Here is a 21,256-nt window from a genome sequence, read left to right as displayed (position 1 = left end):
TTCAGTGTTGAAAAACTGAAAGCCTTTCCTCAAAGATCTGAAACAAGACAAGGATGCCCACTCTTGCTACATCCATGCAATATATTAATATAAATGGAAGTCCTTGCTGGGGTAATCGGGCATGGAAAAAACCAAAAGCATCCAAATAAGAAAAGAGCTAGTGAAACTGCCATTGTTTACTGACAAAGTGATCCTACATGTGGAAAACTCAGACTCCACCTGTATTAGTCCATTCTCACACTGCTAATAAAGACATACCTGAGACTGGGTAATTTATAAAAGACAGTGGTTTAATTGACTCACAGTTCAGCATGGCTGGGGAGGCCTCAGGAAGCTTACAATCATGGCAGAAGGGGAAGCAAACACATACTTCTTCACATGGTAGCAGCAAGAAGTGCAGAGCAAAAGGGGGAAAAGCCCCTTATAAAACCATCAGATCTCATGAGAACTCACTATCATGAGAATAGCATAAGGGTAGCTGCCCCCACAATTAAATCACCACCCACTGGGTCCCTCCGAAGACATGCAGGGATTATGGGAACTACAATTCAAGATGAGATTTGGGTGGGGACACATTCTATCCCTGGCCCCTCTCAAATCTCATGTCCTCACATTTCAAAACACAATCATGCCCCTCCAACAGTCCTCCAAAGTCTTAGCTCATTCCAGCATCAACTCAAAAGTCCAAGTCCAAAGTCTCATCTGAGACAAGGCAAGTCCCTTCTGCCTATGAGCCTGTAAAATCAAAAGCAAGTTAGTTCCTAGATACAATAGGGGTGCAGGCATTGGCTAAATACGCCCATTCGAAATGGGAGAAATTGGCCAAAACCAAGGGGCTACAGGCCCCATGCAAGTCCAAAATCCTAAAGGGCAGTCATTAAACCTTAAAGTTCCAAATTAATTTCCTTTGACTCCATGTCTCACATCCAGGGCATGCTGATGCTCCCATGACCTTGGGCAGCTCCACCCTTGTGGCTTTGCAGGGTACAGCCCCCCTCCTGGCTGTTTTCATGGGCTGGCATTGAATGTCTGCAGCTTTTCCAGGTGCATGGTGCAAGCAGTCAGTGGATCCACCATTCTGGGGTCTGGAGGATGGTGACCCTCTTCTCACAGCTCCACCAAGCAGTGCCCCAGTGGGGACTCTGTATGGGGCTTCCAACCCCACATTTATCTTCCACACGACCCCAGCAAAGGTTCTCCATGAGGGCTCTACCCCTGCAGCAAACTTCTGCTTGGACATCCAGGTGTTTCCATACATCCTCTGAAATCTAGGCAGAGGTTCCCAAACTTCAGTTCTTGACTTCTGTGCACCTGAAGGCTCATCGCCATGGGGAAGCAGCCAAGGCTTGGGTCTTGCACCCTCTGAAGCTGTACCTTGGTCCCTTTTAGCCACAGCTGGAGTGGCTGGGACGCAAAGCACCAAGTCCCTAGGCTGCACATACCGGGGGGCCTTGGGCCCAGCTGATGAAACCATTTTTCCCTGCTAGGCCTCCAGGCCTGTGATGGGAGGGGCTGCTGTGGAAGTCTCTCACATGCCTTGGAGACATTTTCCCCATTGTTTTGGTGATTAACATTTGGCTCCTTGTTATTTGTGCAAATGTCCAGAGCTGGCTTGAATTTCTCCCCAGAAAATGGGGTTTTCTTTTCTACCACATCTTCAGGCTGCAAATTTTCCATACTTTTATATTCTGCTTCCTCTTGAATGCTCTGCCACTTAGAAATTTCTTTTGCCAGATACCCTAAATTATCTCTCTCAAGTTCAAAGTTTCACAGATCTCTAGGGCAGGGGCAAAATGCCACCATCCTCTTTGCATAGCAAGAGTGACCTTTACTGCAGTTCCTAAAAAACTCCTCATCTCCATCTAAGACCACCACAGCCTGGACTTCATTGTCCATATCACTATCAGCATTTTGGCCAAAGCCATTCAACAAGTCTCTAGGAAGTTCCTAACTTCCCCACATTTCCTGTCTTCTTCTGAGTTCTCCAAATAGTTCCAACCTCTGCCTATTACCAAGTTCCAAAGTTGCTTCCACATTTTTGGGTATCTTTACAGCAGTGCCCCACTCTCTGTGGTACCAACTTACTGTATTCGTCCATTCTCACCCTGCTAATAAAAGACATACCTGAGACTGGGTAATTTATAAAGGAAAGAGATTTAATTGACTCACAGTTCAGCATGGCTGGGGAGGCCTCAGGAAGCTTACAATCAGTTGGAAGGGGAAGTAAACACATCCTTCTTGACATGGCAGCAGGAAGGAGAAGTGCAGAGCAAAAGGTGGAAAAGCTCCTTATAAAACCATCAGATCTCGGGGCTGAGTGTTCTGGCTCACATCTGTAATTATAGCACTTTGGGAGGCCAAGGCAGGCAGATCACCTGAGGTCAGGAGTTCAAGACCAGCCTGGCCAACATGGTGAAATCTCATCTCTAGTAAAAATACAAAAATTAGCCAGGCGTGGTGGCATGCACCTATAATCTCAGCTATTTGGGAGGCTGAGGCAGGAGAATCACTTGACCCCATGAGGTGGAGGTTGCAGTGAGCCAAGACTGTGCCACTGCACTCCAGCTTGGGCAACAGAGCAAGACTCTGTCTCAAAAACAAACAAACAAACATCAGATCTCATGGGAACTTACTATCTTGAGAACAGCATGAGTGTAACCCCCCAGGATTAAATTACCTCCCAGCAGGTCTCTCCCAAGACACATGGGGATTATGGGGAACTATAATTCAAGATGAGATTTGGGTGGGGACATAGCCACACTATATCACCACTAAAACACTCTCAGAACTTATAAACAAGTACAGTAAAGCTGAAGGACTCAAAATCAACACACAAAAATCAGTATTCTCCCTATATACTGACAATGTACTATCTGAAAAAGAAATCAAGAGAACAATCCCACTCATAATAGCTTTAAACAACTACCCAGGAATAAATTTAACCAAGGAGATGAAAGACCTGCCAATGAAAACTATAAAACATTGATGAAATAAATTGAAGATGACACAAATAAACAGAAAGATATCCCATATTCGTGGATTGGATAATTAATATGGTTAAAAAGTCCATAGTACCCAAAGCAACCTACAGTTTCAATGTAATCCCTAACAAAATCTCAATGTCTGTTTCATAGAAATAAAAAATAGTAATAAAAAATTCATATACAACCTCATAAAACCATCAATAGCCAGGACAACCATGAGCAATAAGAACAAAGTTGTTAAGTATCACACCACCGGCTGGGCGCGGTGGCTCACGCCTGTAATCCCAGCACTTTGGGAGGCCAAGGCAGGCGGATCACAAGGTCAGTAGATCGAGACCATCCTGGCTAACACGGTGAAAACCCAACTCTACAAAATACAAAAAAAAAAAAAAAATGTATCACATCACCTGACCTCAGAGTAAACGCCAAAGCCATAGTAATTAAAATAGCACAAAATTGACCAGAAAAAGAAGAAAAACAGACACGTTAACCAATGGAACTGAACAGAGAGCCTAGAAATGAACCCACACATGTACAGGTGACTGATTTTAACACTGGTGCCAAGAAGACAAGGACATTCTCTTCAATAAATGATGCTGGGAAAACTGGATTTCCACATGCAGAAGAATGAAAGTGGACCCCTATCTCACACTATATTCAAAAATCAACTTAAAATGGACCGAAGACTATAACATAACACCAGAAACTCTAAAATGGGTATCCACTTGTTTGGCTTCCCTAGGCCACATTGGAAGAATTGTCTTGGGTCACACATAAAATATACTAACAGGCTGAGCACGGTGGCTCACACCTGTAATCCCAGCACTTGGGAGGCCAAGGCAGGCGGATCATGAGGTCAGAAGTTCGAGACCAGTCTGGCCAACATGATGAAACCCCTTCTCGAGGCAGAAATCCAAGATGGCCACATAGGAATAGCTCCAATCTACAGCTCCCAGCATGAGTGATGCAGAAGACAGGCGATTTCTGCGTTTCCAATTGAGGTACTGGGTTCATCTCACTGGGACTTGTTTGACAGTGGGTGCAGCCCACGGAGTGTGAGTCGCAGCAGGGCGGGGCATCACCTCACCTGGGAAGCACAAGGGGTTGGGGAATTCCCTTTCCTAGCCAAGGAAAGCTGTGACAGATGGTACCTGGAAAATCGGGACACTCCCACCCTAATATTGTGCTTTTCCAATGGTCTTAACAAACGGCATACCAGGAGATTATATCCCGAGCCTGGCTGGGAGGTCCCATGCCCACAAAGCCTTGCTCACTGCTAGCACAGCAGTCTGAGATGGAACTGCAAGGCAGCAGCGAGGCTGGGGGAGGGGCATCTGCCATTGCTGAGGTTTGAGTAGGTAAACAAAGCAGCTGGGAAGCTCAAACTGGGTGGAGCCCACCACAGCTCAACGAGGCCTGCCTGCCTGCCTCTGTAGACTCCACCTCTGGGGGCAGGGCATAGCTGAACAAAAGGCAGCTGAAACTTTTGCAGACTTAAATGTCCCTGTCTGACAGCTTTGAAGAGAGTAGTGGTTCTCCCAGCATGGAGTTTGAGATCTGAGAATGGACAGACTGCCTCCTCAAGTGGGTCCCTGATCCCCGAGTAGCCTAACTGGGAGACACCTCCAAGTAGGGGCCGACTGACACCTCATACAGCCAGGTGCCCCTCTGAGATGAAACATCCAGAGGAAGGATCAGGCAGCAACATTTTCTGTTCTGCAATATTTGCTGTTCTGCAGCCTCCACTGGTGATACCCAGGCAAATAGGGTGTGGAGTGGACCTCCAGCAAACTCCAACAGACCTGCAGTTAAGGGTCCTGACTGTTAGAAGGAAAACTAACAATCAGAAAAGAATAGCATCAACATCAACAAAAAGGATATCCTCATCAAAGCCTCATCTGTAGGTCACCATCATCAAAGACCAAAGGTAGATAAAACCACGAAGATGGGGAGAAACCAGAGCAGAAAAGCTGAAAATTCTAAAAATCAGAGCGCCTCTTCTCCAAAGGAATGCAGCTCCTCACCGGCAATGGAACAAAGCTGGACAGAGAATAACTTTGATGAGTTGACAGAAGCAGGCTTCAGAAGATCAGTAATAACAAATTTCTCTGAGCTAAAGGAGGATATTCGAACCCATCACAAAGAAGCTAAAAACCTTGAAAAAAGATTAGATGAACGGCTAACTAGAATAAACAGCATAAAGAAGACCTTAAATGACCTGATGGAGCTGAAAACCATAGCACGAGAACTATATGGCACATGCACAAGCTTCAGTAGCTGATTTGATCAAGTGAAAGAAAGGGTATCAGTGATTAAAGATCAAATGAATGAAACGAAGCAAGAAGAGAAGTTTAGAGAAAAAAGAGTAAAAAGAAATGAACAAAGCCTCCAAGAAATATGGGACTATGTGAAAACAACAAATCTATGTCTGATTGGTGTACCTGAAAGTGACAGGGAGAATGGAACCAAGTTGGAAAACACTCTTCAGGATATTACCCAGGAGAACTTCCCCAACCTAGCAAGGCACGCCACCATTCAAATTCAGGAAATATAGAGAATACTGCAAAGATACTCCTTGAGAAGAGCAACCCCAAGACACATAATTGTCAGATTCACCAAGGTTGAAATGAAGGAAAAAAATGTTAAGGGCAGCCAGAGAGAAAGGTCGGGTTACCCACGAAGGGAAGCCCATCAGACTAACAGCAGATCTCTCAGCAGAAACACTACAAACCAGAAGAGAGTGGGGGCCAATATTCCACATTCTTAAAGAAAAGAATTTTCAACCCATAATTTCATATCCAGCCAAACTAAGCTTCATAAGTGAAGGAGAAATAAAGTCCTTTACAGACAAGCAAATGCTGAGAGATTTTGTCACCATCAGGCCTGCCTTACAAGAGCTCCTAAGGAAGCACTAAACATGGAAAGGAACAACCAGTACCAGCCACTGCAAAAACATGCCAAATTGTAAAGACCATCCATGGTAGGAAGAAATTGCATCAACTAATGAGCAAAATAGTCAGCTAACATCATGACAGGATCAAATTCACACATAACAATATTAACCTTAAATGTAAATGGGCTAAATGCCACAATTAAAAGACACAGACTGGCAAATTGGATAAAGAGTCAAGAACCATCAGTGTGTTGTATTCAGGAGACCCATCTCATGTGCAGAGGCACCTATAGGCTCAAAATAAAGGGATGGAGAAAGATCTACCAAGCAAATGGAAAACCAAAAAAAAAAAAAAAAAAAAAAAAAAGCAGGGGTTGCAATCCTAGTCTCTGATAAAACAGACTTTAAACCAACAAAGATCAAAAGAGAGAAAGAAGGCCATTATATAATGGTAAAGGGATCAATTCAACAAGAAGAACTAACTATCCTAAATATACATGAACCTAAAACAGGAGCACCCAGATTCATAAAGGAAGTCCTTAGAGACCTACAAAGAGACTTAGACTCCCATACAATAACAATGGGAGACTTTAACACCCCACTGTCAACATTAGACAGATCGACGAGACAGAAAGTTAACAAGGATATCCAGGACTTGAACTCAGCTCTGCACCAAGCAGACCTAATAGTTATCTACAAAACTCTCCACCCCAAATCAACAGAATATACATTCTTCTCAGCACCACATCACACTTATTCCAAAATTGACCACATAGTTGGAAGTAAAGCACTCCTCAGCAAATGTAAAAGAACAGAAATTATAACAAACTGTCTCTCAGACCACAGTGCAATCAAATTAGAACTCAGGACTAAGAAACTCACTAAAAACTGCTCAACTACACAGAAACTGAACAACCTGCTCCTGAATGACTACTGGTTACATAACGAAATGAAGGCAGAAATGAAGATGTTCTTTGAAACCAATGAGAACAAAGATACAACATACCAGAATCTCTGGGACACATTTAAAGCAGTGTGTAGAGGGAAATTTATAGCACTAAATGCCCACAAGAGAAAGCAGGAAAGATCTAAAACCGACACCCTAACATCACAATTAAAAGAACTAGAGAAGCAAGAGCAAACACAGTCAAAAGCTAGCAGGAGGCAAGAAATAACCAAGATCAGAGCAGAACTGAAGGAGATAGAGACACAAAAGACCCTTCAAAAAATCAGTGAATTCAGGAACTGGTTTTTTGAAATGATCAACAAAATTGATAGACCGCTAGCAACACTAATAAAGAAGAAAAGAGAGAAGAATCAAATAGATGCAATACAAAATGATAAAGGGGATATCACCACTGATCCCACAGAAATACAAACTACCATCAGAGAATACTATAAACACCTCTATGCAAATAAACTAGAAAACCTAGAAGAAATAGATAAATTCCTGGACACATACACCCTCCCAAGACTAAACCAGGAAGAAGTTGAATCCCTGAATAGACCAATAACAGGCTCTGAAATTGAGGCAATAATTAATAGCCTACCAACCAAAAAAAGTCCACGACCAGATGGATTCACAGTTGAATTCTACCAGAGGTATAAAGAGGAGCTGATACCATTCCTTCTGAGACTATTCCAATCAATAGAAAAAGAGGGAATCCTCCGTAACTCATTTTATGAGGCCAGCATCATCCTGATACCAAAGCCTGACAGAGATACAACAAAAAAAAGAGAATTTTAGACCAATATCCCTGATGAACATTGATGCAAAAATCCTCAATAAAATACTGGCAAACTGCATCCAGCATCACATCAAAAAGCTTATCCACCACAATCACATTGGCTTCATCCTTGGGATGCAAGGCTGATTCAACATATGCAAATCAATAAACATAATCCATCATATCAACAAAACCAAAGACAAAAACCATATGATTATCTCAATAGATGCAGAAAAGGCCTTTGACAAAATTCAACAGCCCTTCCTGCTAAAAACTCTCAATAAATTTGGTATTGATGGGATGTATCTGAAAATAATAAGAACAATTTATGACAAACCCACAGCTAATATCATAATGAATGGGTGAAAACTGGAAGCATTCCCTTTGAAAATTGGCACAAGATAGGGATGCCATCTTTTACCACTCCTATTCAACATAGTATTGGAAGTTCTGGCCAGGGCAATCAGGCAGGAGAAAGAAATAAAGGGTATTCAATTAGGAAAAGAGGAAGTCAAATTGTCCCTGTTTGCAGATGACATGATTGAATATTTAGAAAACCCCACTGTCTCAGCCCCAAATCTCCTTAAGCTGATAAGCAACTTCAGCGAAGTCTCAGGATACAAAATCAATGTGCAAAAATCACAAGCATACCTATACACCAATAACAAACAGAGAGCTAAATCATGAGTGAACTCCCATTCACAATTGCTTCAAAGAGAATAAAATACCTAGGAATCCAACTTACAAGGGATGTGAAGGACCTCTTCAAGGAGAACTACAAACCACTGCTCAATGAAATAAAAGAAGACACAAACAAATGGAAGAACATTCCATGCTCATGGATAGGAAGAATCAATATCATGAAAATGGCCATACTGCCCAAGGTCTTTTATAGATTCAATGCCATCCCCATCAAGCTACCAATGACTTTCTTCACAGAATTGGAAAAAAACTACTTTAAAGTTCATATGGAAGCAAAAAAGAACCTGCACTACCAAGACAATCCTAACCAAAACGAACAAAGCTGGAGGCATCACGCTACCTGACTTCAAACTATACTATAAGGCTACAGTAACCAAAACAGCATGGTACACAGAGATATAGACCAATGGAACAGAACAGAGCCCTTAGAAATAATACCATACATCTACAACCATCTGATCTTTGACAAATCTGATGAAAACAAGAAATGGGGAAAGGATTCCCTATTTAATAAATGGTGCTGGGAAAACTGGCTAGCTATAGGTAGAAAGCTGAAACTGGATTCCTTCCTTACACTTTATACAAAAATTAATTCAAGATGGATTAAAGACTTAAATGTTAGACATAAAACCATAAAAACCCTAGAAGAAAACCTGGCCAATACCATTCAGGACATAGGCATGGGCAAGGACTTTATGACTAAAACACCAAAAGCAATAGCACCAAAACCCAAAATAGACAAATGGGATCTAATCAAACTAAAGAGCTTCTGCACAGCAAAAGAAACTATCATCAGAGTGAACAGGCAACCTACAGAATGGGAGAAAATTTTTCCAATCTATCCCTCTGACAAAGGGCTAATATCCAGAATCTACAAAGAACTTAAACAAATTTATAGGAAAAAGTCAAACAACCCCATCAAAAAGTGGGCAAAGGATATGAACAGACACTTCTCAAAAGAAGACATTTATGCAGCCAGCAGACACATGAGAAAAATGCTCATCATTACTGGTCATTAGAGAAATGCAAATCAAAACCACAATGAGATATCATCCCATGCCAGTTAGAACGGCAATCATTAAAAAGTCAGGAAACAACAGGTGCTGGAGAGGATGTGGAGAAATAGGAACACTTTTACACTGTTGGTGGGAGTGTAATCTAGTTCAACCATTGTGGAAGACAGTGTGGTGATTCCTCAAGGATCTAGAACTAGAAATATAATTTGACCCAGCGATCCCATTACTGGGTATGTACCCAAAGGATTATAAATCATGCTACTATAAAGACACATGCACACGTATGTTTATTGCAACACTATTCACAATAGCAAAGACTAGGAATCAACCCAAATGTCCATCAATGATAGACTGGATTAAAGAAATGTGGCACATATACACCATGGAATACTATGCATCCATAAAAAGGATGAGTTCATGTCCTTTGTAGGGACATGGATGAAGCTGGAAACCATCATTCTGAGCAAACTATCACAAGGACAGAAAACCAAACACCGCATGTTCTCACTCATGGGTGGGAACTGAACAATGAGAACACTTGGGCACAGGGTGGGGAACATCACACACAGGGGCCTGTTGTGGGGTGGGGAGAGGGGGGAGGGATGGTATTAAGAGAAATACCTAATGTAAATGACGAGCTAATGGGTGTAGCACACCAACATGGCACATGTATACATATATAACAAACCTGCACGTTTGCACATGTATCCTAGAATTTAAAGTATTTTTTTTAAAAGCCCCTTCTCTATTAAAAATACAAAAATTAGTCATGTGTGGTGGCACGGACCTGTAATTCCAGCCAATTGGGAGGCTGAGACAGGAGAATCGCTTGAACTGGGAGGCAGAGGTTGCAGTGAGCCGAGATCATGCCACTGCACTCCAGCCTGGGTGACAGAGAAAGACTCTGTCTCAAAAAAAAAAAAAAAAAAAAATACACACACACACACATACACAGAAACAATAGCTGATAAGCTTTAAGAAAATCACCAAAAAATCTCATAATGTTTAAGAAAGTTTACATATTTGTGTTGAGTCACATTCAAAGCTGTCCTGGGCTGCATGCAGCCCATAGACCACAGGTTGGATAAACTTGCTCTAAAATTGCCAGAAGAAAACAGAGAGTAAAAATTATATGGCATTGGTCTGCGCAATTTTCTTTTGGACTTAACACCAAAAATGCAAGCAACAAAAGTAAAACTGAACAAATAGGATTACATCAAACCAAAAACTTCTACCCAGCAAAAGAAACAATCAACAGTGTGCAGAGATGACCTAAATACTGGGAAAAAGCACCTGCCATATATCCACAAGGGGTCAATATCCAACATCTATAAAGGGTCAATATCCAACATCTATAAGGGGTCAATATCCAACATCTATAAGGAGCTCAAACTTAGCAAGGAAACAGAAACCAATTCAAAAATGGGCTAAAGGACCTGAATAGACATTTCTACTGAAGTCTTTAAAGCCATGAACACATTTTGGCACAAACACTGTATCACATGCAATTATTTTTTGTAAATGATTTTTTGTGAAGTCATCAATATACGTTAGAGTGATTTTTCATCTATGAGAGGAAAATGTTTAAATCAATATATAAAGTATCTGTACGTTGCATATTTAAATATCTACTTATATATCTATGTATTTAAATCAATGTCTTCAGTATCTGTATTGGCACTTTAGTGCAGAAAAAAGTTGCTGCATAGAGAACAGTAAGAGCAAGGCCATTGAGCCTATATTATCGAATGGGTTTCATCATTTGAAATGATAAAGTTGTTCATTGGCAGAATTTCTAATCAAGTTAGTATAGATTTTATGCCATTGGATACAAGATAGCAACAATGAAGTTAATTGGTTTTTTATCTTCAGTATTTGCTTCAAGGGAAAAAATCTCAGGCTCCTAGCAATTTCTGATACCAGGAAACCATGAAATGTGAGACTATATTTAGGAATCAGGGTGGTTTAGCTTCTGGTAATTGGCATTTGTATAGTTATAATCTGTATCACAGTTATACAAACCAATATATTCTTGATCAGGTTGATCATATTGTAAGTAGAAGAATTCTTTCCCCAAGAAATAAGATGGAGAGAGTTTTTGGAGAATGGCCTCACTGAAATGGCACTGGGTTTTGGTGATTTCCCCAGTTCCTCCACAGCTCCTCAGTGCCCTGGCCATTTCTGGAAAGTCATGGTATTCTGGTTGCCTTTTCTCTTCCTCCAAAGTTTGGAAGTTTCCTTGTTTTTTGTTACAAACTGAAAGGCGTCAAGATGCCATTTCGGAATTACACAGGGATTTGTGAAGGCATTCAATAGCCAGAGCTTCTTCCTGCCTTTTCTTCCTCTTGCTGGAGAAGAGCAGGTTGTACCAGCTGGTTTTCAGTTATGCTCTGCAGAGGTTGATGAATATTTCCTTTAAAATAGAAGTCCACAGTCCTGCCATTATAGTTCTCCAATTACAGACAGGTTCCTCTGTAGGCAACACTCATAGCAGCTGGAATTTCCTCTGACATGAAGACAACAGTTGATGAAAGACAGGTAATTTTTGTAATCAGGAGTTCTGAGGATCTAAAGTTGGATGTTGCCTCAGTACCTCAAAAGCATCTTCAAATACTTGACCCAGCTTATGTTGTTCAATCCAAGTCATGCTTCATGAATAAATTGATGATTGGTACAATTAGTTGTGGAGGCTGAGAAGTTCAACATTGAGGGACCAAATCTGGTGAGGGCCTTCTTCTTGGTGGAGACTCCCTGCAGAGTCCTGAGGCTGTGCAGTATATCAAACAGCAATGGGGCTGAGTGTGCTCTGTTTTTTACTGTAAAGATATTTTTATATACCAGCATGGGAGCTGGGGCAGGTAGGGATGAGGGTATTTCAGGGACCACTTGCAGAAGGTGGAGCTGCCTTCTCTCCAAGGGACTGTCACACACAGACAGGAAAGAGTTACCAGGGAGACTGAGGTGGTAACAACTCCAGAGAGAGGTGGACCAAACTGAACAAGAAGAGATATGGAGAGGGCAACAGGTAAGAACAGCAGGACCAAATGGGACGAAGACTGTGGGCGGTTCTGAGAGGAGGCAGGGCTCTCCTACCTGGCCTTGTTCAAAAGACATGAAAGTGCTGGCCCTTGCCCCTCTGGGCTCCACCATCTGGCTAGCAGTTTATATAACTCAGTTATATTTTATAGATTCTCATCCAATGGTATTGGGATCACCATTTTATTTTTAATAAGTTATTCACAAAATTGTCCATTTTCTAGCTATTTCAAACCATGCCATAATTTAGTTTTTCATGATGCCCTTACATGCGCAAATGTTGCATCTATCCATCTGTTTTGAAACACCTTCAGGGCTCCTACATGGGAGAAATACTAATATGGATGCCATATCAAACCCTATTGGAGTCTGAGGCATTGAGATTATCCACGGGGATCGAATCCTGCCATATACTTAAACGTTCTGGGCCTCCCATCTTTTCACGAGTCCTGAAACTAAGCTCCTTGTGACCTCTATCTTAGGTAAAAGTATCGAATTTTAGTATCAATCAAAGAAGAGGGCAAAGCTGATCTGAGAAGGACCTTGAAGCCATTGGAATCCTGAGCAGAGAGAGTTCCCATCTTGAAGTCTGGAGCTCTCCAAGGTCCTGATGTGGGCAGAGCCTCCAGTTAGTCCTTGTCTCACCTGTTTATCTGTCCATCTGACATTTACAGGACAGCTTCTGTGTGCTGAGTTCTGTGAGGCTGTTGCATATACAGAGAGAAACAACTCAGACCCAGCCCCCACCTCTGTTCTGCTTACAGTCTAAGGGAAGCCCTGTTCAGTCTCGGTCTTTTTCTTCCGAATCTGCCCACGCCAGTGGTGAGTCAGAGGTTGTGCTTAAACATTATGTTAGTTATCTAGGGCCACCATAACAAAATATCACAGATTTGGTGTTTCAAAGAACAGAAATGTATAGAAGTCCACTATTAAGGTATCAGCAAAGTTGGGGTCTCCTGAGGCCCCTCCCCTTGGCTTGCAAATGACCGCCTCTTGCAATGTCCTCACATAGTCTTCTGTGTGGCCCCTGGTGTCCCTTCCTCTTCTTATAAGAATGCCAGTCCTATTGGATCAGGGCCCTTCCTTATGACCTTATGCAGCCTTAATTACCTCTTAAAAAGCCCTATCACTGGCCAGGCATGGTGGCTCATGCCTGTAATCTCAGCACTTTGGGAGGCTGAGGCAGGCGGATCTCCGGGTCAAGAGATCGAGACCATCCTGACCAACATGGTGAAACTCTGTCTCTAATAAAATTAAAAAAATTAGCCAGGCATAGTGGCGTGTGCCTGTAGTCCCAACTACCCAGGAAGCTGAAGCAGGAGACGCGCTTGAACCCAGGAAGCGGAGGCTGCAGTGAGCTGAGATCGTGCCACTACACTCCAGTCTGGTGACAGAGCGAGACTTCGACTGAAAAAAAAAAAGCCCTATTGCCAAACACAGTTACATTGGGGATTTGGGATTAGGGGGTCCAATATATGGATTCTGGGGGACACAAGTCAGTCGATAATAAACATCTTGAGCTGGAAAGGCCTTCTTTCTTTGCTGATGGATGTCAGTGTCATGTGTGGACCCCACGGAAAGTTTACAAGCCCGTCCTGACCTTCACTTTCCGCTTGTGTAAGTCTGCACAACCATCTAGGAATGAGAAGTCGTTAGAACCCCGTCTGCTTTCCCCTGAGTTTACATGAAGCTTTGTGCTTTTTCCCAGCGTCCCAGAACCACCGGAGAACAGGGTTTCTTCTTCTTTGAATTTCTACCTGATCTACTGGTCTGTTGCTTGCCCGAAACAGCAGCATGACCTCAAGCAGCCTTGATGCTGGCCTTCCTTGGCTGTCTGCCCGACACTCCACTGTTTCTGACAACAGCTGGCCATGGACTTTTCCACACTTTCCCCCAAATCAAGTCAGCATCCCCTCTAGTGCTACCATGCCATGGACCTGGGGAAACAGGAGCAGTCCCCGCTGAAATGCCACAGGCTCCCACTGTTCTTGCCAAGGGTTTCAATGCTTCTGTTTCTTGCAAGCCTTTAGTCCATTTCCAGAATCCTGAAATGACTGTTTTTGGAAATTCTATTCAACTTTGTGGTTGCTTTTGGGAAAGAGAATTTGCCAAGTTCCTCAGTCATGCTGGAAGTCCCAGGCCCTCCTGTAGTTTACTAATTTGTTTCTAAGCTGGACCTGTTTTCCATGGGGAAGTGTGTGTGCCTCTGTGTATGTGTGTCGAGTCTAAATGGGATTTATCTGGGCAATACAGAGTGGTTAGTCCCCTTTTGCTTGTCAACTGTCACTTTAGTACATTTTATTGTAGTAATTAAATCACTGCAAATTCTCTCCTTTCATCACATTTAGAATTAAGGGTGAAATGCACAGTCTTTGCTTCTAACACTTACATAGAGGAACTGAACCAGAGACAATCTGTCATCTTGTTGGCTTTTGGACTGCCTGTCTGGTATCAGGAACCTCTCCAAAATGGGGTAAAGGAACCAAAACTGAATGCTAGGCAATCATGGACACATCCAAACTGAGTTATTCCATTATCTTTTCTTGTGAACCTCTAGGAAATAAAATATTAAGCCTCTTAAAAGCACACTTTATCACTTGTCCTAAAATTATCTATATCTTTTCTTTGTAAGATATACTAATATTCCTTAGAAATTCCATTGAATGTAAAATAAAACACCCTAAAATTCCACCAATAGAGGGAAGTAGGTGTTAATTATTTTTAGTAAATACCCAAATTCGTCTATGTAAACATGAAAAACAACAATGCACATCTACATTTACTGTCATGGAAATGACACCCCTGACGCGCTGTTCCCGGAGAGAGGCAGGGCGCAGGCGGCAGGTACCATCTCCCCCATGTGACATCACTCACGAATACACAATGTTATCAGGAGATTATCTTTCCGTGATAAAACTGTTAGCTCTGGGTTGATAGAAGGTCTCAAGATTCAAAAGCGCCCCCCCAACCCCCTCTGACCTCACTCACCTCACACTGCAACACACCCCATAAGATACACCGCCGCACAAACACACCCTCACACAACCCACATGAACACTGGCAGTCCCCAGGGTCAAGAGCTCCACACACCACGCTCTGACCCTGGCCCTCCTCACAGATCTCTCCTGATCTGCATGCTCTGTGGGCGCACTGCCTCAGACACAATCCACACAAAACCTCTCACCCCATCCCCTTCTGCAGAAAGCACCAGTGTGCAAAAAGCATGCAGAATTAGAAAAAACAGAAAATGAATGCAGGTAAAGCAAAAACAAACAACAAAAACTCAAGATACACAGCTCAGGAGAAAGCAAATACAAGGAGAAAGATACAGTCCACGTGGGCCGGCTGGGAGTGCCCAGTTGTGCCCGGCTGTGCCTGGCAGAAGACCAGGCCACTTGCTGCTCTGGAGCCACAGGGAGGTCCTGGAGAGCCTCTGCCCCCACTCCAGGTCCCCAGTGTGCCAAGCCTCCAACACGCACTTGCGTTTCCAATCCCCAGACAACCTTAGCCCCTCACAGCCCCAACCAACAGCCAGTGCGGACACGGGTCCTCGGGCTGACGTGGCCATCCTGGGAACAGAGGGTGCAAGGCCGGGGTTGCTGTGACTGACCCTTCCCCGGTTAACGCCAGCGTGGGAGCCCGGCTTTTCGTGCATCACATGCTGGAAACTGTTCACAGTACTTATATTTCTTTACACAGCACTGCAAGATACCTACGTTTTGTGATTCAGTCACATCGCCTACAGAAGCCATAGGGAGACGGGGGAGGCCAGACAAGCCGCAGTCCAGCCTTCCCTTTGCTAGGGGCCCCTGGCAACTGAAACTCGCCACAAATGCTCAAACGTGTCTGATTTTGTTCAAAGTGTTAATTTTCCAGGCCTTTGCACACGAGTCCATGTGGCCTACGAGCCTCATTTCCATAGGAACCTGGGTTCGGGTTTGCAGCGCAGGCTAGAGCGGGTCATCTGTACACTCCCACCCCAGTTGCAAAGAAAAGGGAATCCCCCAGAAGCCGGAAGTGGCCGCGAGGCAATCCTGGTCCTGGCCAGAGCTGTGGTCTCTTCCAGAGTTGACGCCCCCCACCCCTCAGCGACCCCCGCACAAGTTGCCCCTCCTACCTGAGAGGCTAAGGTGTTAGGTGTGGGCAGAGACTTCCCCCACAAATGTCAGGCTACGAAGGACGGCATATGAGGGGCTGCCTGTGAACACGAGGGGCTGCCTATGAACATGAGGGGTTACATATAAGGGGCTGCCCGTGAGCCCGGCGGTCGTGGGTTGGGGGGTGGGGGCGCTGCCTGGCCCTTCACGTTCTGCGATATTCATATGGACCCGACTTCCATTCCCCCTGGGGCTGCCGGGCCACGGCGGCCGCCTCCCCTTCCTCCTGCTGGGCGGGGTCTGCAGTCTGACCAGGCCCCCCTAGCACACAGGAGCGTGCGGGCTGAAACAGGTGGAAACAGAAGAAGGCAATTGGGGTTTGGGGGGCGGGAGCGGTTTCTGTTTGTTACTGGACGTAGCCACAAAGGAACTGCTTTCTAGGGGGCTCACCAACTTTAGGGGCTTCCCTAAAAGGCGCGGGAGCGTAGGACCCACGCGGCGCTCAGCAGTCGGGCGGGGGCTCCGGGGCTCCCGGTTCTGCGCTCTCCTCCCGCGGCGCCGGGCAGCAGGTGAGCGTCGGGGGGAGCAGCGGATCTCCGGCGTCCCCAGGCACGTCCCCGGTCTCAGCTGCTCAAATCCTCCCTCTGGAAACTTCGCCCTCCGCCCCCCCGCCCCTTCCTCTTCACCAGCCCCCTCCCCGGTTCCGGCGCTCGCAGGAGGGAACCGCCCCGCCGGTCTGCGCGGCCGCAGCGTGGCCTCCCGGCACCCCCTCGCGGAGTCCAGGACTGGGGCGACCACCCCGCATCTGCCCGACGGGCGCAGCGCCGTTACCTGGGCAGCAGCTCCGGGCGCCAAGGTCCCCTTCACGTTTCAGTTACTGGAGCTGCTCGGAAACCTGCGGGGCCGCCCCGGCCCGTCTCCTCCTCACCCCCCGCCCGCCTCTTTCTCCTCTTTAACACCCCCCTCCTCCTAGTCCTCCCGCCGCTGCCCCTCACACGCCGGCAGGGGTGGGAAGAGCCTGGGCTGGGCCCACCTGCCCCGAGCGCTCCGAGGTTCTCCTTCTCTTTGCGGCGCCCCGTTGGGCTCGCAAAGCCCAACCCCAATTCCCACAGCCAGAGAAGGGGACTCGGGGCGGCAGCGAGGCGGGGGTGGGGGGCGTTTGCGCAGCCCCCGCCGCCGGGATTCTGACCTTGGGGACACAGCAGCTTGCAGAGGCGGAAGAGACCCCCGCGCCCTCCTGCGGCCCAGAGGTCAGCCGAGGTCTGAGGCAGGTGGACGGTTTCGTGCCGTCCCCGGCGCGTGGGACGCCCGGCAGGACCCGAACCCGCGGCCCTGAGCCCAGCGCGGGTGGATCCAGGACGCGGCCAGCGCGGCGTCCCCGCCCTTGCCCCCTCTCGCAGCAACACCCCCCAACACACACATACGTTTTGTTCCCGCGTCCTTGTCTGCACCCCGCGGTCCCGACCAAGTTCTGACCTCAGGTTAGGCGCGAGCCCTTCCCTCTGCCAGGTGCAGAGGCTGGAGATGAAGAAGCCGGGCCCCAGGCGCCTTTCCGGAGCACCGTCACCTGTGCGGGTGCAGTGGGGGCCGAGGTGGAGGCGCAGCAGTGCTAGGGCCAGGCTTCACGGTGTTTAGGTAAACGCCATTTCCTTAAAAATAAAATTCCAGCCTGGGCAACATAGTGAGACCCCCTTCTCTACAAAAAGTAAAAATAAAATTTGCCTGGCTCACCTGTGGTCCCAGCTACTCCGGAGGCTGAGGCAGGAGGATCGCTTGAGCCCGGGGGGCGGAGACTGCAGTGAGCCGAGATCGCGCCACTGCCCTCCCGCCTGGGCCACAGGGCGAGACCCTGTCTCCAAAAAAGAAAGAAAAACAAACTTGAAACTCTGCTCCTCTGGGCGATGAGCTTCGGGAAGCCCCCGTCGCCCTGACTCTCCCCCACCACGCATGACGGTGCATTTCTTGCCGAGGAAGTGTTTCAACTGCTTTCTTTTTTCTTTTTTTCTTTTTCTTTCTTTTTTTTTTTTTTTTGACGGAGTCTTGCTGTCTCCCAGGCTGTAGTGCAGTGGCGCGATCTCGTCTCACTGAAAGCTTCGCCTCCGGATTCAAGCGATTCTCCTGCCTTAGCCTCCCGAGTAATTGGGATTACAGGCATGCACCACCACATCCGGCTAATTTTTGTATTTTTTTGTAGAGACGGGGTTTCACTATGTTGCTCAGGCTGGTCTCAAACTCCTGACCTCAGGTCACCCGCCTGCCTCGGCCTCCCAAAGTGCTGGGATTACAGGTGTGAGCCACCGTGCCCAGCCTCAATTGCTCTTTACAGAGCTAAAGTCTCTTCACTGCGGTAGGAACTTAAGATTTGTTGAAATTAACAACCTGATAACATAATCCTGTTTGAGGTTGGAAGACGTTTATTAAGGCCATTTTTGATGCTTTTTTTTTTTTTTTTTATTCTTGTTAGCAAAACACAGTGAAGAAGCAGACACACTTAAATTTTCCAAACTCTTTGTCCTCGCAAGTGGCTCCAAAATGAACACATTTTCGGAAAGGAATTGAAAAAACATTTTTGGTTTTATACCTTCTCTTATTTCCAAAAAGGATTGGTCAGTTTCAAAACTGCCAAAGGCAACACAAAATAAAATGTAACAGAAGGTCAGTGACATGCGGTGGAGTAGAGCGGCCGTTTCCCCCTTGTCCTTTCAGAATCCACCCAGGGACAACTTGAACGGTAACAGCGAAGACTCGACTGCAGCGAAAGGAAGGGCTGCCCACACCGCGGGTCTACACCCAGACGTGGCAGAGGCAGCCGGGACCTGCTCTGGAGGAGGTGAAGCGGGAGAAACAGCGTGGGGACCAGGCCCGTCTGCGGGGAGCCGGCAGGACAGAGGCCGCAGGGGCCATGGGCGCGATGAGCGCTCACACCCCTCGCAGGAGCAGGGCGCACACCTGGGGCCCGCTCAGCACCACCAACCCTGAAAGATGGAAGATTTCGACAAGCCGGAATGAACCGCCCACTCATGCATAGAAAGAGGGAACGAGGAACCAGCCCAGGAAGAAAAGAAAAAGAACAAGGAACCAAATACACAACAAAAATGGAAGTCACAACAACACGCGATAAAACGTTGCCATTGAGTAGATGGAAGTGATCACATTAACGCATTACGCATGGTTTAAGAGTCAATTTGAAAACGAGAGATGATGAAAAGGAATGAAGGATGAAAAACAGACTTTCAGGAAAAGGGGGGAAGATATAAGATCAGTGGGATGCTTACAACTGAGCCACAAAAGGACAACCAAAACTGCAGACCGGGGAGATGCCCCACCCAGGCCGGCCCCTCTGAGCCTCGAGGGGATACCCCGGCCCCGCCGCGACGGAGAGGGCGAGGCCCGAGGAGACTGCGTCCTGCAGCGCCGCCACCGCCCCTCTCTCGCCCCGGGAGCCCTGGACAGGGCAGGTCCCCGGGGACCGGGCAGCTGAGGTCGCCAGGTCAGCGTCCCCGGCCCAGTGCTCAGGGGACTCCGCGGAGTTCCGGGGACGCGGCGACAGCGTGGGTCTTAGCGCCGTAGTCAGCAGAGGCGGTCCCGGAGCCCGGGTAGGTGAGGGTGCAAGCACTGAAGCGAGTGGGGCAGCAGCCGGGTGCTGGAGTGAGAGGGGCACGGACGAGGGACAAGGTGGATAGAGGCGAGACCCGGCACCCGAATGGGTGTGGAAGTGAGCACCCTGGCAGGTTAGGGTTTGAGGTTAAAGTTAGGGTTAGGGTTACAGTTGAGGTTGGGGTTAGGTTGAAGTTAGGGTTAGGGGTAAGGATTAGGGTTACGGTTAGAGTTGGGGTTAGAATTGGGGTTAGGGTTTAGGGTTAGGGTTGGGGTTGAGGTTAGGGGTAGGGGTAGGGGTAGGGTATAGGGTTAAAGTTAGTATTGGGGAATGGTTTTGGGTAGGGATTAGGTTTAAGGGTTAGTGGTTAGGGTTAGAGGTTAAGGTTATGACTGGCGCTAGGCTTGCGGTTGGGGTTGGGGTTTGTGATTCGGCTGGTGTGGGATTAAGGGTTCGATTTATGGATTAGGGATTTGGGTTTAGCTTGATGTTAGGGGTTAACACCACATGCCCTGGGTGACCCACGCAGTGGGTCACTGACAACCCTCGTGTTTGGCTCATGGCACAGCGTGGAGCGAAATGGCCCACTGACCTTTCCAGACACTTGGACAATTCGTGATATAGTTTATGCGGTCACGCCCAGTGAGTTCTATTGTTCAGTTTAATAGAATACCTAATTCTGTGTTTATTATGAATAAAGGGAGATTTCTTGTGGTTTTTAAGAATATGAAGCATATCTATTTTGTATACAAGTTGGAAGTTCCAATACTATAGGAAGCATAAGTGCAGGTTATAATGATGGGTCTTTTATAAGACTGAATTCACATCAAACTGAATCAGTAACTCCGGCTGTATGAACAGGGTGAGACATTAAACATTTAATGAAAAGAATTCCTTTCTTAGGTCACAGCAAGGACTAAATATGTCTAATTATCATGCCCGCTAAGAAGATGTATTGTGATATTTGCAGTTAATCACTCATTCAGTTCCAAGGGTATTTATTAATTGTCTGCTCTGGGCATAACAACAATTGGAAGCGGTGTGTTCACATGAAAAAAAAATTACCCGAGTCTCTAAGTCACAACTTTCCATGACCAGCACACATTTCTGATTTGAAATACATATCTAAAGCTTCAAATGCATAAATAGATATCCCAATCTAGAACTAAGTTAATAGTTGCTTAGAATTAATTGTTTAAATTA

The sequence above is a fragment of the Papio anubis genome, chromosome 15 (genome assembly GCF_008728515.1).
Source record: "Papio anubis isolate 15944 chromosome 15, Panubis1.0, whole genome shotgun sequence".
NCBI lineage: Eukaryota > Metazoa > Chordata > Mammalia > Primates > Cercopithecidae > Papio > Papio anubis.
Note: the sequence above shows the minus strand (reverse complement) of the source record.